This window comes from Megascapheus bottae, chromosome 24, assembly GCF_031878675.1.
Source record: "Megascapheus bottae isolate mThoBot1 chromosome 24, mThoBot2.hap1, whole genome shotgun sequence".
NCBI lineage: Eukaryota > Metazoa > Chordata > Mammalia > Rodentia > Geomyidae > Megascapheus > Megascapheus bottae.
In genome coordinates this window covers 14,329,482-14,345,033 of record NC_143532.1, presented here as the reverse complement: position 1 = coordinate 14,345,033, position 15,552 = coordinate 14,329,482, and the positions used below count along the sequence as shown (strand labels likewise).

At 46.5% G+C, this 15,552-nt stretch overlaps 1 protein-coding gene across 1 annotated transcript in view; it reads right to left on the bottom strand.

Annotated features, from left to right (window-relative positions):
* Positions 1–6,711, bottom strand: part of Cdh11 (cadherin 11) — a 142,577-nt gene extending 135,866 nt beyond the window's left edge. The window contains exon 1 of the mRNA XM_090357532.1: positions 6,565–6,711. The gene's annotated coding sequence lies outside the window, so the exon portion shown is untranslated. The remainder of the gene's footprint in view (positions 1–6,564) is intronic.
* Positions 6,712–15,552: the final 8,841 nt, after the last annotated feature.

Here is a 15,552-nt window from a genome sequence, read left to right as displayed (position 1 = left end):
CCAAAGGACCTTTACCTGGAAAAAAAAAATAATACACAGAAACAGTCTTTAAAAATTTGAGACGATGTATCAAGAAATGAACTATCTTTTAGGCTACTTAACCCTGGAATAGTAATGAGACTTCTACAGGAAAGCACATCTGTGAAGGATCTTTCCACAAGGCATGCGTAGCCAGCTTTCCCAGTCAGCTATGGAAAAACCTGCAGAAGTAGGATGGAGGCAAACACTCTTTAGAAGCAATAATTATCTCAAACATCTAACACCTCAACTGCCTCTTGACTCCTGGAAATGTCAGAGGGATGGATCGTTTCAACTTAGCAAACCATTCATAATACAAAAATCAAAGGCAGACACCAGTGAATGGTTCCCCTGCTAAAGGAAGCGTTCATTGTAGGATCTGGGATCTAACCATCACTATCATGAGGGAATGAAATTGAATCCCAGACTTCTTTCAGAGACAGAGAAAGGGCTGCAGCATTTGTTATGAGCCTGAGCAAGTACTGGACTCAAGTTTGATTTTGCGTTAATAATCCTAGGAAGCAGCTATCCCACAAGGTCGAGTTTTGCAGAGGAGGTCTCTTGAGTCCCATATTTGAAAGCCAAGGAGCTGGAATTTAGAAGTATTGAACAGCAGGACAGAGCTGGGACTACGATAAGTAAAAAGGAACTGCACAAATGCTCACCGTTAAAATAAATATGTAATTCTATGTTTAACAAGATCATGGGGAGAACAAAAAAAAATCTAGATCAATGACAAAAAAAAAAAAATCCAAGTTTCCACTAAGACAAGCTTGTAACTCTGTAGACTCCATACCGGGGCCTCACTTCTGGCCTCTTTGCAGTCATCCACCATGTTTAAATAACTGGCCCAAGCATCCAGGATCATCATTCCAAGATATGTTTATGGATAAGCAATAAGGGTCTACTGTGGGACTGAATACCCTGTAGTTTGATCCCCTGGGCCAATCCCTGCTTTCTGCCAAGCCCATTCTGTAAAAGAAGGTGGTATTGGCAGCAGAGACTAACTCTATTCACATAACCTGAGCCCAGATCTTTGCATCTACAGGCAGGACCAGGGAAGGGCATTCGCAATCACTGTGGTTGCTCTCCTTGGAGATCCTCACATTCTGGCAACCTCAGACCTGAAGCCATTGTCTCCTAGAAAACTGAAGGTGGAGAGGTACGCTTAACTTGTGAAAATCATTCTACTGCAGAGGGCCACGTCAGGAGAATTTCTGACAAATGGAAGGTTGGGGATTAGTAGAAGAAACAGTGAAAGCTATTTATTGCCTTTACTTTTAATAATGGGGACACTGCTGCTGCTGATGATGATGATTGGAGAAAGCTGTTCATAGCAGCTTTCTAGACTCAACATCCCAAATGCATTACATGGGGATTTTGAGAGACAGATAAAACAGGACGTAGACCCAGAATTGGCAAGCCTTGAGAAATAGTATCATGAAGTCCCTCTTATACTCTGGTTTTTCTTTCCCTTCTTCCTTCTCTTCTGTGTCATACCGCAATCTCTAATATCCTCATGTACCAGTGCTGTGCTTGCACAGAGACCAGACCTATAAACTATGAGGACGCTATGCTTTATCTCAATAACATATCCCCAAAAGCAGCCAACTGTCCGATTAAACCAAATATCAACAACATGCCGCCTCCAGTGTGGATTTCACATGGCATTTGAAATTTAAAACGGCTTCTTTCTTTTTTTTTTTAAGCTAAATAAACTGCTCAGTGGTAAGTGAGCACTGGTTTACAAAACACTTTGTCTTACTTTCCACTGAGTGACTTAATACTCTTTCCCATAATCCATTTACATTGATCCTTTCCACATCAACTGTCTACACATTCCAGCACAGCTACAGAGAATTCTACTGTTAAACCACTAGGGAAGCGACTGCACTCAGTTTAAAAGAAAAAAAAAATAAGGTAGCCACTTATGACAGTACTTATTTTAATGGAGCGTCCTCTTAATTATAATATAGCATTAGTTTTCTCTCTCATTCTTCTGAACTTCCATAATGACACTATCAAACAGTAACAAATATAAATCTGTGCAGCCTGAAATACGCAGTTTAATCATCAGCTGTAATTTCCATATCACCGAGAAATCAAATGATTAATACGCCAGTGCATGAAGACAAATACTGAAATAAATTTTACTGTCGGCTAAAGTTGGGGTTTGGACAACCATATCACGAGTGCTTTAAAGGCAATCGTGGAACATTTAGTTCTATTAAAATTCTATATCCAGATGAGAATATAAGTCCCACTAGTATTCTTTCCCTCCCCCCCCCCCAGTTAGAAATGTCTTGTAGGTATCTTCCAATGCTCTTGAAAAACAGGCAAAGACATAAAAAGCCGTCTAACAATTCACTTCTTTAATTCATCCGCTTCTCCCGTGCAGTCAGAAACGATGCTCTTCTTACCAGAAAATAAAATTCCAGAAAACCCAGGACACAGCTTCAGTGTGAAGGAACCTGGTTTAGCCCTCCCCCTGGCACCAATCTCAAGTTACAAAAATGTCCCAACTTTCTAGCCAAGTTCAAGGTGGAGAAGCAAAGGCCGCCGACCAGGAAAATCTACCCGATCGAAAGATGCCCATCTAGACAAACTGCTGGAGCCTTAGACCGAACCACAACTCTCGACTGAATTCGGCCCCTCCCCACAAGTCCAGACTAGCCTGGTGGTAACAAAACGGCTTTTCATGGCGCCCTCCAAAGCAGATGGGCCCCATGCAAAGTTGGAGAAGGACGCCATTGCCCTCTAGTGGCCAGAAGTGCAATCTTCCGGCGAAGGAGTCTATTTCCAGAGATGCACAAGACATTCAATGTCAGGGTAAAAATTATAGCAGAAAGATCTTTAACTATCCCCCTCACATGTTTCCTTTAGCCTTTCCTGTTCAAAGAGGAGCGGGGTGGAGGGCGAGGAAGACTTACACAGTCACCCCGATGGAACAACACATCACATAGCCCACTGACGACTTAGAAAGTGTCTGTCCTTTATCCAGCCTTATTGTCTTTGCATTTTCGTTTTGTTTCGAACGTTTCTCTTTAACAAACCTGTTGAGGGTTTTCCTCCCTAATGAGTGAAACCACACATTTTATATAGGCCAAATCTCTTAATGGAAACAGAGACATTTAACTTTGAGTTGGAAATGAAGAATGGAAATTCTTGTTTGGATAACACTTCTCCAACAATGACCCATTTTGTAAGGGAGAAATTCATCTCAAGCATATTTCCATCCTGAAAATTATAGACTAAATGATACAGAGTGCTCACATTGTCTAAGGGGAAAAAATTGGGGAATTTGTACTCACTCTCCAAATCTTAGGGTGGGTACAAAGAATTGATTCCTACCTACTTTTCAAGTACACATACAGCAGTATGGTATTTATTAGTATTATTTTTACAATCGGGCAGTCCCAGAATCGAGGTGAAGTTTTTCAGTGTTAAAAATAAACGCAAATAGGACTATGATGCTCAATGCACTTCTTCCTGTATTTGAAATCTAAAAATCAGATGTGGCAGATCAGCTTCTAAAGATTCTGGTTTAAAAGTAGGTTTGAATGTAGCCGATCGTAGATTATGTTCACTGCCAGCTTTCTAAGCTACTAGTATTGCTAGGCAAGGATCCAAGCCACAAGAAGCTCCTGAGAGTGCAGAGTTGGCATCGTAAACCAGGCCATGGGGTCAAAGTCATGGTGTTTCTCTTACGAGGGTCCCCAAACTAGACTCTTGACAAAGCAGCCATGTAATTCCATTCAAAGTGAAAGAAGAGCTATGAGTTATGAAGGCATGGGCATTAAAAGAGCATGAAATTGAAATGTAGTCGTATCCCCCTCTTTCAAACCATGATGACATGGCACTCCAATTCTACCCACCTCGTCGAGGCACAAATAAGCAATGAAACCATACACATGCAAAACCATCACAGCAGAAGAGAAATATGAGTGCTGGGTTATCAGGGGAAAAAAGAGAGAAAGAAAAATAATAGAGCTCTGACTTTCAAAGAGAAAGTCAAATTAACAAAAGATTGCATCTTAATTGAAAATAGAATTTAGGTGTCTAGTAATTTTACTGTCTACTGTTCAGATAAGAATGTTGAACATAATGAAAGTTCTGAAGAGCTATCAAGATGGCCCACTGCTTCCATTAACACGACGTTAAAGGTTTGATTTTTTTCCCCCTGTCTAGGCAATAAACCCAGTTGGAATCAAGCGGCACCCCTAAACCTTTGGATACATTTATTCACTCGCTGCCTGTCCCCTCCCTCAGGGGGTGGGGCCCTCAATTTTCTTTTCTTTTCTCCTTTTCCAAACATTTACAAATAAACTGATTAGCAATGTGCACACTTGGAACTAACAATTCAAATCTTGGCAGTAATTATTATCTGTCCCAATAGAGGGTGGCTGCAAAATGTACTTGGTGCATTCATTGACTTTGGTCTCCCCAAAAGCAAGATGGTAAAGCTTTCGTCTCACTCAAGCAAAAGTTTGTGGGCTTCCTGATGTCTTCCCCTTCCTCTTGTCTCTCCTGAAAACTATTCACATTCCTTTGTATGCAGGCAGGATTTCAGTCTGGCAGGGAGGGTAGAATTGCAGGGCCTCCTGTCCACGTCTAAAACTTGGAATTGACGCATCCGTTGAAGGCATTTAACAGGACTGTGGTACCCAATGTCCTCTGCCACTGTGACCCTTTGCTTTGTAACTTTTATTCCTTTGTTCTTCTAGAAGACTCCCTATAGCTGAGTTTCAGCAGCTACTTCCTCGTATCTCTTGTCTGTACCTCCGGGGTTCTTTTTGTTTGTTTGGTTGCTTGGTTTTGTTTTTGTAGGAACCATCATTCCTAGATTAATTAAGCAAAGATCAGTCCCTTCCCTTTTCCTCACTCATTTTTATTTTTCTAACAAGGCTCTAGCCTTTGCTGATGTGAAGCTCCTGAGAACAAATCTGCACACACACACACACACACACACACACACACACACACACACCACACACAGAGAGCCCCGGGGAAATCCAGACACTCCCTGCACAACCGTCAATGCCTGCTGCAACCCAGAGTGCCAAAGAAATTGATTCGCCCCCCCTACCTTGAGCCACATTAATTATCGTCGCATCTCTGTGATTAAACCCTGGCTGATATTGAACCGATGAGAAAGATCAGCAGAAACTGGCGAAGATGGGCGAGCCATCCCAACACTTGAGGAGGAAAACTGCAGGCAAGACTTCGGGCGAAGCTCAACCTCCATGTCCAGGATTTCAAGAACAACCCTTTCTTCCGCCCCCCCACACCCCGTCCTCTCCCCACCCCGCACACCTCCATCCCTACCCTCAAAGGGTAACCCGCCTGCGTGGAAAGAGTGACACTAATAATGATAAAGATGCCATGAACGCTGGCCGTGCGATGGCCCGCGAAATCCCCGCTGCAGGAAGAGCCAAAGCAACAGGGTTTCCTCCAACATCTAGACAATCTTTCATGCGCGAGAGACGGGCGCGCAAAGCCCCGGGCCTTTGGCAAGCCAAGAGACTAGAAAGCTGGACCGCCCCCCCCTCCCCGCTCAAGAGCCCCCGGACCCCACTTTCCCCAGGGACTCCTGGCTTCCCAAAGCTCCCCCGGGAGGGGCGAGGGGGAACCGGGCGCTCCGCTGCCCGCGGCCCCCAGGCTGCCCCGGTATCTCGGCGCTTCCTACCTCGCGGCTCGCATTCGGGGGGCGCAGGGCCCTGGAGCTGGAGAGGCTGGGCGTGCGCTCGGAGAGGAGGAGGCGGGCTGCGGGGGGGAGGGGGGCGGTAAGAGGGGGGGAGGATTGGTCCGCAAAGTTAACGTGGACCCTGGCAGGCTTCACCAAACCCCTAAGCCAGGGACCGACCAGCCCTGAGTGTGAGTAGCTCTCGGATCCGCCGCCACCCCGAGATCTGGGTTTGGGGGTGCCGGAGCGCTCCGCAGCCGTCAGAGCCGCAGTGAGCGGAGTGCGGGGAGTCGCCACTCCCAGCCCAGCTCCTTCCTTTCCCCCCTCACCGCGGCGGCGGGGACGGAGCCCCCCCCCCCCGGGTGGGAGCTTCTGCAGGGTGTGGAGAGGGGCGCCCGGGGAAGCACCCCGCGACCAGCCAGGGCGCCGCGCCGTTTCGGAAGGAGGCGCAGCGCGTGCGGGGGCCGTGCGAGGGGCGGGAGGCGGGGGGACGACGACTTTCCCCAGGGGGCCTGGCCGCGAACCCATTGCGCGCCCTGCCTGTTCGCCTCGGAGGTCTCTGGCCCCAGACCGGCGCAACCCCCGGGGTGCCAGGCTAGAGCCTCCTCGGAGCGCACCCCAGAGAAGGGCCGGGAAGGGTCCTGGAGCGCCCCGCCGGCGTCCGCAGCCGGCTCCCTTCTCCTGGACCCTCACCCCGCTTTGCGCTGGGCATTCCCGAAGCCTTCTCTCGGCAGACTCCAGCCCCGGCCCCCCAACACCCGCACCCCACTCCCAAGTCCGTCTCTGGCTAAGGAAAATCCTTGTCCTCCACCAGCCACCACCAGTCCAGGAAGAGAAAGGAAGGGGCCGGCGGGCCGCCTCACCTGGGGCCCTGGCGGCTGGACGCGACCTCCGGGCCCGCGGTCCCCGGCGCCGGGCGAGCGCGGCGGTGGCAGCCCCGGCCCCAGTCCCCGTCCCATTCACCAGTCGGCGGCGGCGACGAGCGGCCCCCGCGGCGTCCGTTCCCGGCCGGCGACGCTCCCCTCGGCTGGCGGCGGCCGCGGAATGAGCCGCCGAGCGCGCTAGTGGCAGGAATGAGAAACCGGGGGGGGGGGGGGGCGGCGAAGAGGGGGGGGAGGAGGAGGAGAAGGATGGGGGGGCGGAGGACAGGGAGGGAGGGAGGCCGCCGCTGGGAGGGGAAGAAAGGGGGGGGGGGCGGAGAGGAGCCGAGGCTGCCGGAGCCCGGCCTGGCAAAGACTGCGGGGCCGGCCCCGTCCCAGCTCCTCCTCCCCCAGGGGATCCAAGGGTGCCAAAATCGGGGTCCCTCCCTCCCTCTTCCCCAGGGCTGGGCGCTCTGACTCCCTCGGGGCTCCGACCCACACTAGAAGGACTCCAAGTTGGGCTCGGGGGACGCACAGCCAATCAGGCCGGAGGACGGAGGGAAGCTGGGGAGAGATCCAGACACCACCACCCCACCACACACACACATACACACCCCAATTCCTCCTCCCCCACCCCCAAATCCGCTCCAGCTGGCCCGCCTGGGTCTTTGCCCGGCGTGGCTGGACGGTGGAAGGGAGGAAGGCGTCGCTCAAGTGGGGTGTGTGTGTGGGGGGGGGGGGTGATCAGGAATTCGGGGAGCGCATCCGATTCTTTCTCACTCCACGACCCGCCCTCCGCGTCTCCGGCCCCGGCCCAGGCCCCCTCTTGTCACCCCCAAACCACCTCCTCCCCGCCCCAGCCAACTCCGCCAGCCGCGAGGGTGGAGGAAGTGGAGGTTTGGGAGATGGGGAGATGCTCCGGCTTCTCTGAGGGTTCCCATCTCCCCGGAGAGGGGGGGCGCGGCCCCACCCTGGGCTCCGGCCTGATCCGGGGGGAGAGGGTGTCCCCCACCCCGGAAAATATCACTTGTTGTCCCTCCCGTGTCCGTAGCCACCACGGAGAGTACGATTCTCCCTGTGAGCCCCAGGGGTGACGTGCCGTGACAACGTCCACGAGTCTCCCGGGGACCCCACGCGCGGGAGGACCCGCTCAGGGACCTGAGCCCGCTTCTGGCTCGGCTTTGCGAAGTCATCGGGAGAAAGGGGGCTGGGGTGGGGTGGGGATCGCTTCCTGAGATCGGTGGAGACCCTGGACTTGGGACAAGTTTCCCGGGTGGAGGCGCCCATGGGTAAAGCGTGTCAAGCAAGCAAAGGCGGCCAGGGAACCAATTAGGAGCTGGGGCAGATCTTGGAAAGAGGAGAGGGCGGGAGGTTTGGAGAGGGGAAGCCAAGCGGGGAGCCGGCCCCAGCACTCCAATGAAAAGAAGAAGCCATGGGGGCGTAGGGCGCACGATTTACTAGAGGCCCCCAAGGAAGAGGAGCCTTGGAGCGAGCGCGCCTGGAGGAGGGACTCGAGTTCCTGGAGACCAGGGGGTCTCTGATTGCACAAAGCTTCTTGGGAAACAAGGAGACGGACAGATTGGGATGCTAGCAAGGCTACCGGAGTATCTGCTTTTCGGGGATCCCCGTGGTACTGGGAGTGTCTGTTTGAGCCCCCTCCTCCTGGGAGTCTTGCACAGAACGGACGCGCCTTGACGCTTTGGCTGTAGATTTTGGCCTTGAAATTGTCCGTCCTTCTTCTGGGGGAGGAGGGCGCTAAGTTTCCAGCTATCCACTTCCCTCATTCCACCCAGTCAGTCTCTCTCCACACCAAGTGGCTTCCAAGATGCTAAAGCCTCCCTCTGCCAATACCTCTGCTGGCCACGATGCAGGCAGAGGCTCCTTTGGGCGGTCGGAGGGGTAGAACGCCTCTCTGGAGAGTGTGTTTGTACTGCCATTCACTTTTCTGTCTGCTTCTTTGGGTTCTGCACCTAAGCTTGCTCTTCTCCCCGCCCCCCTCCAACCTCTGAATCCTTTTAGCGGTTACCTTTTCATGGATCACTGAGAGCTACCCTGTAAGCCTAAAACTTTGGGTCTTCAAAGTCACCGCCCTAAAGTCTCCACTCTCAAGGGAGCGCAACAATCCGATGGAGTTCTCCGTTCTCCATCACCTCCTCCCCCGCCCATTTCCTTGAAGTTTCCTCCGTGACAGAAGGAAAGAGAATTTTCACTGTCTCCCGAGATCATTATGATGTTATTGGCTCTTGTGTTGGCTACAAATTATTGCCCGGATTGTGCAATCCTTGATACGTGGGGATCAAGGAAATTCGGAGCAATCCTCAATCTAATCCCCAGCTACCCAAATGTTAAGGTGCTGAGATACTTAGGACATCTCTTAATGCACAAGGAAAGTCTCTTTGACTTCAGTGCAAAGGTCCATCTGAGGATGCATCTGCTCTCATGTGATCTGAAAGGAGCCTTTCTGGGCAGAATTCACCGAATGACCACAATTGTTTTGCAGGCAATTCATTGCAGGAAAGGGGTGCATCACCTCATTTTAAAAGGCAAATTCAAAATTGTTAAGTAGGTTGCCACTGACGTGGGGCATTCCTAGAGTATGACTAGAACCTATAACCAGAATTCTTCTCAAAAGAACAGAGATCGTTAAGTTTTACACGGAGACGTGAGAATGTTGATAACAGCCTGATTCACCTAAGTCACTAAAGGAACGCAATCCAAATACTCATCATTGTTGGCTCCATAAGCAGAAGATGGAGTGTCATCTGGTGGAATATTATCCAGCAATAGAAAAGGAAGCCATACTGGTGCCACTACCCCATGAATGGCTTTACAAAACAGAAAGCCAGATGCAAAACTACATGTTGAAGAAATCCATTAACAAGAAATGTCTACAGGGAGCCAAGTATAAAGGCAGGTATCAATAAGAGTAGACTATGGGATGGGGTAAGATAGGGCTTTTTGAGGCAAAGGAGAATGATCTAAGACTGGTGAGCAGTGATGAGTGTTCAAGTGTAAAAATTTGCTAAAAAAAAATAAACAGAAAAAGTCCATGAATGGTTCACGCTTTACAGAATTTCTGTGACCTGTAGCTAAGCCCCTAAGGAGAAGCCATATACATATATATATATGCATGGAATAAAATGTAGTTCTTATGAAGAGATAATCATTTTTCTATTCAGCAAGTTCTATTTTGGCAACTGTATTGGAGAGTTTTATAAGTGTTAAAGCAAGTTAATTTCCCCCTTTCACTCTTCTAAGTGATTAATTCCTGGGAACTAGAGTTAGGCATTCCAGTTCGTGACATTTTAAACACACCTACACATAGACACAGTACAAAGTGCACATTTCAGAGGAGATACTTTTTTGACTATGTTAAGATCTGTCTTGGAAATCCATATTGAGAGCTCTTAGGTGGAGTATTGCATGATTACAGTTTAGATTTAAAAAGTTAGAGAAGAGAAGAAGAGGGAGGAAGGAAGTAGAAAGAGGAAATAATAGAGGGAGGGAAGGAGGACAGGAAAGAGTGGGGGCACCCATTGACAGCTTAAAGGGAAAAGATTCAGTTGAGCCAGGCAGCTGGAAGTTTAGATGTTTATCACAGATCCCCTGATCTTTCCTTTGCCTTGTTCTTCAAGGGAAAAAGCCAGGGTTCATAGCTATTTCTCAGCCAGTTCTAATCCAGACAGATATGAGACCCAAGTGAGCCTTTTCTTGTCTTTGTCCTGTCTATCCACAGGCACACGTGAGCCTGATAATTTCCTGTCTGTACCCTCATCAAAGGCATCAGGCTTTTGTCTCTTTGATGCATCTCAGCTCAGACTCTGAAGACAGCCAGACCCCTGCGAGGTGGTTTCTGGTTCCCACTTAGAAGCTGCAGGCTCCCAGTCCTTCTCCAAACTTCCTGTTCAGGGGAAGAAGGGGGTGGGGGAGTGGGGAAATACTTTTGGTCCTGTAGAAAGTAAGGCAAGATTCAAGCAGAGAATGAGTTTCTTCCAACTGCAATAGATGCCAGCTAGTGGAGCATGGAAAAATAGGGAAAGGACCTGAGGTCCTGAACCACACTCCAGGCTGACACAGGATTGTAGAATGCCCAGGGGCCTTTGATCTGTTCTGAGTCCCTGCGGCATAGCTGACTGGCTGCAGGGTTTAGGACAGCTCCTCTTCTCCAAGTGCAATTTCCAAACCTGTGCTGAGGTAGTTACGGTAATTCAGTATATTCATGTGCCTGAAACAATAATGGTGGGGCTTGGTGTCTAGACTCAGTAAAATACAAGCTATTAATTACTATCATTAATGATGAGATCTGATGATTATCATACCTTAAATGGTCTGAACTCGAGAGGAGTTGTGTTCTCCTTTTGAATTATCATAATTATAAGAATATAATGCAATAATATAATGTAATAATACTTATAATAAGATTAATGTTATCTTATGTGTGATTAATAATAAAGCTTTTGGACAAAAATATTATGATCGTTCAAAATACTGGGAAACTCTGAGGCTTATTGGCCTTAACATAAGAAAGGATATCAAGCTTCAAGAACTAAGGTACTCATTACTGACCAATGTAACTGTAACCCCTCTATACATTATCCTGACAATATAATAACAATTAAAACAGAAAGAATTAAATGTGCCTGCCTGAGAGGCAGAGCCTAGGCATCATGGCCTCTCTACAGTGTAAATTCATGGAGTGACTTTATTCAAGACGAGCTCTGAGGAAGATCCTTCTAGAAGCGCAGCTTCATTTACTTATATTATTATATATTTTTCCAGTCTTGGGTCTTGAACTCAGGGCCTGGGCACTGTTCTTGGACTTCCTCAAGGCTAGTGCTCTACCACTTGAGCCACAGCACCACTTCTGGCTTTTTCTATGTATCTGGTACTGAGGAATCAGACCCAGGGCTTCTTGCATGTTAGGCCAGCACTCTACGTGCAGGCTACACTCCCAGCCCTAGAACTGAAAGTTTAAAATGAAGTCTTACTATCCTTTAAATCCAAGCAGAGCGAGGTGGAGGGTCAAAATCATATATGTACTTATGTGAAAACAGAACATGGAAGCTTGTTGAGATAGTTCTGGGGAAATGGGCGATGTGGAGTGATGGAGTGTTCAATCTGATCAAGGCCATGGAAAACTGTACTCCTCTGCTCCCTTTTACTACTAATGAATGCTAATATATATTGTTTTATTAATTCTTCTTTCCTTCACTTGGAAGCAGTCAGCTCATCATCTCAGACTCAACCCTGACCCCAGGCAGCTCAACTCTGAAATTAGACCCTTTCTAAATCTATGAGGATTCATGTCCTCTTTTCCCTCACCTACTCTGTAATTTCACTTAAGGTCAAGGCTGCTACCCTGGCGATGTCTGTCTACATCCCCAGCATCTAACTCAGTGTTTGATACATCAAGCAAAGAAATTTTATTATTTATTTTTGTATAAACTAATACATAATTTTGAGTCAGCTAAACCAGTAGTTTGGTAAAATACTCATATCATGTTTTGAATGATCTCAGCCTTCAGTCACCACAAACAACCTGTTTTTAGTCTGATGTACCTGTGAATTGCCTGGGTTACCTGGTCTAGACTAGGCTGGGATAACTCAGTTTGTCTTCCTTTTTTTCTCATCTTCCTCATAGAACTACCAATGGGCATAGGATCACAATTGTGAAGACTGAACAAGCAATCAGGCGGAAACACACGCACAGTCCCTTGAATCCTGAGGCACAGTCTTTTGGTTTTTTGACTTATTCGATTGTCCAAATCATGTCACAAAGCCATGATGGAAGATTAAAGATTGGAAAATAAAAATCTGCTGGTATATAGTATGGGGAAGGGGAGAAACTTCAGAGTTGAATAGAAATGGTTGGAGTGTTTGGAAGAACAAAGTTTACAACAAGGTTGTATCATTTCACAAAAAGAAATTCTCATCACCCCCCTCCCCACCCCATTCTGCAGCACTCTGGGTTCTCACCTCCCATAGTCATGAATACAGTTCTCTAGAACATAAGAGATGGGGCAGGAAGAGGGGAGCAGGCAGCAGAAGGCAATTCAATCTCATACCTCATCACTGTAACTCTGTTCTTCATTTTCATTGAAGTTCAGAATGGAAAGGAAGAAGGCAAGCAGACATAATAATGTGGTCATAATAACCAGTAGCTTTTATTCACCCTGTTTTACATTCCAGAGACATTTCTATATAAATCTGATGCTCCTCAAAGCACTCCTTTAAAGTATGTACCATTCTTCTTATTTTACCAACAAGAGAATTGAGCAGAGGAAGTGACATGCACTGCTCGTTTTAAGACATCCAGGAAGCCAAGAATCTGGAATTCTAACCCCCAGTTTTTTTTTTTTCCTATACCTACAGTGTTGCCTTATCCTGCCTTGTAGGGAAGAAGTTCACACAATTGATTCTGGTTGTTTGGAGAAAGGAATGTGAGAAGAGCTTTCTTTCTTCTACACCCTAGGCATGAAGCATCTATCGGATTCTTAGATACAATGCCATAGTGTACAAAAGGTTCCTCCTAAATTTCCATTGGGAGGAAGAGAGGGAAGATGGATGGTGAATGCAGAGAAGGTGAGAGAGGGAGAAGGAGGAGATGAGGAAGATGACACAGTATATTGATTGAAATCCACCAATTTCTAGGATCACTCACTCCTTGGCCTTAGAGATACTCAAAACAACTTCACACATATCTTTAAGGAACCCAGCGAGTACAAAATGAGCTGGTCTTTGCCTCTGCCTCAGTCTTCTTGAATCTTTCAAGGTCCATAAACTATTGTATAAACATCCATTTACCCCCACATTCCAGATCCTATTAGCTATTCCCTCTGCCTAGAAATTCTCTATCGTCTTTTATGGCTTCAAGTCATGTATCCAATGAAACCTTTCCTGGCTTTCTCATCGACAGAAGCAACCATTCAACACTCCAATCCCCCTTTGACTATCATTTTCTACCCTTCTAAACTACTCCATTCTCCTTCAGAATGCATTGTATCTAGAAATTGTATTCCAAGCTTTTCTGTTTACTTATTGGTTGTCTTACCCCTAATAGATACAAGCTTTAGGAGGGCAGAATCCATTCTCTTTTGCTCACTCCTATAACTTGCCCATCTAACAGTGTTGGGCATATGGTAGGCACTCAGTAAATATTTGTAGAGTGAATACATGAATAGTAAATGCATGAATAATGCTAGCTGAATGAATGAGTCCCCAAACCTAAAAGCAGATGGATCATCTGCTTGAATCTGAACGTGGTGCTAGTGTCCCTTGTTTACAAAGTGAATTTAATGATGCCAATTATTCACATTACAGAAATGATTCTTCGATTCAACAAAGGTTTCCTTCAGAAGCTGGTTAAAATAGCTACCTCCTTTCGTGCTTTTAAAAATATAATCCAATTTACAAAATGATGGTATACAGACAACTTTCCTAGAGCATATGAATTTCCCCAAATGAAGTATACAGGTATGCATAATAACAATTCTGCTGCTGCTTTTTGATTTCCGTTTGTTTGCTGTGTGGACTGGGAGATTGGCTTATTGAAATACCTCACAGAAGGCGATTTCAATGTTCCTATGTGCATACATTTACATCCTTTTTAAAAAGTGAATAGAAGAAGCATTTAAATGTGTTTGCTCTCCAGGAGACCCATTGGAAATGTATTCAAGATTGGGAAGCGGCTTGCTTTGCAAATCATCCACAGTTTAGACAACAGGATTTCAGAGAGCTGTGCGGTCCAATTTTCATGACCTTTAGCAGTCACGGGAAGGGAAAGGCAGAAATCATCCTTATCCAATGCAAAAAATAAGATAAAATAAAAGCTTTTAAAGAAATTGTCCTTTTCCAAAGTACCCAGCTAAAGAAAGTTGTACTTGCATAGGACAGGCTGTATTTTCTTGCTTAATCTAGTTGCAATTTTTTCTCTCTCCCTATTTGCCTGTTTCTTTGGTGGCTTCAGGGCTAAGAATGGGGTCTTCTTATGACACAGAGTGGGTCAAAACCAGCATGTTTGTACATATGTAGCCCAAGAATTTTCACCTTGGAAATGACTATTTGTCCAGTTGATGGGCATATTAGTTTTGATACTCTTTACATGGTGCAAATTTCTGAACTATGAGTAGCATTAAAGAACAATAACTTTTGTTTATTTTTATTGTTATTTTTTGAGACACTGAGAATTGAACCCGGCACCTCAGAAAAGCTAGACAAGCACTGTTCCATTGAGCTAACCCCTAACCCACGAGTAACATTTTTAATAGTGATTCATTAAATGCTTCAGTACATTCTTTTCTAAAACAAGCCCATTTTAATAATGAGAATGGAAAATCTCAGAAAATCAAACATATTCCTCAAAGTCACACAACAAAGAGTTCTTACACAGGGAGTTGTGTCTAGGCCTTATTCAAGTTCAACTTTGAGAATCTAGAGAGTTAATGCTTAAAAGACTAAGGGGAAGTATATATATATATCATATATTTATCATATATAAATATATAGCAGAAATATATAGATATATAGAAAGATAATATATATAAATAAAATAAATATGTGTGTATATATGTGAGTATGTGTGTGTGTACAGAGACAGACAATTGGAAGCCCTATAAGATAAGAATCCCATGGTCCCAATGGAATGAGCTGTTATTGAATGATTTACTGTCCTTTAGTTGCTGCCGATGTTTGACACAGGCATGACGTGGTTGTGTGTGTTGACAGAGAGCTCTAGGGTGTGGGTGGATGAGGGCTGCAATGGATAAGTGAAGGCTGGTTCACTTATCCAAGAAAGTGACTACTGCATGGGCTAAAGAGCAATGGCAATCAGGATTGGTTGCAGCAGGACTGAGAGAAGGGTGTCAAGGATTATTTTCTTGGTGGCACATTCAAGCAATTGGTAGATATGGGTATGTGCCATTGATGGGGAGAAGTCTGGAGCAGAGCCAGGAATGGGAATTTGGGAGCATAGGGAGAGACCAGCTTCTCAGA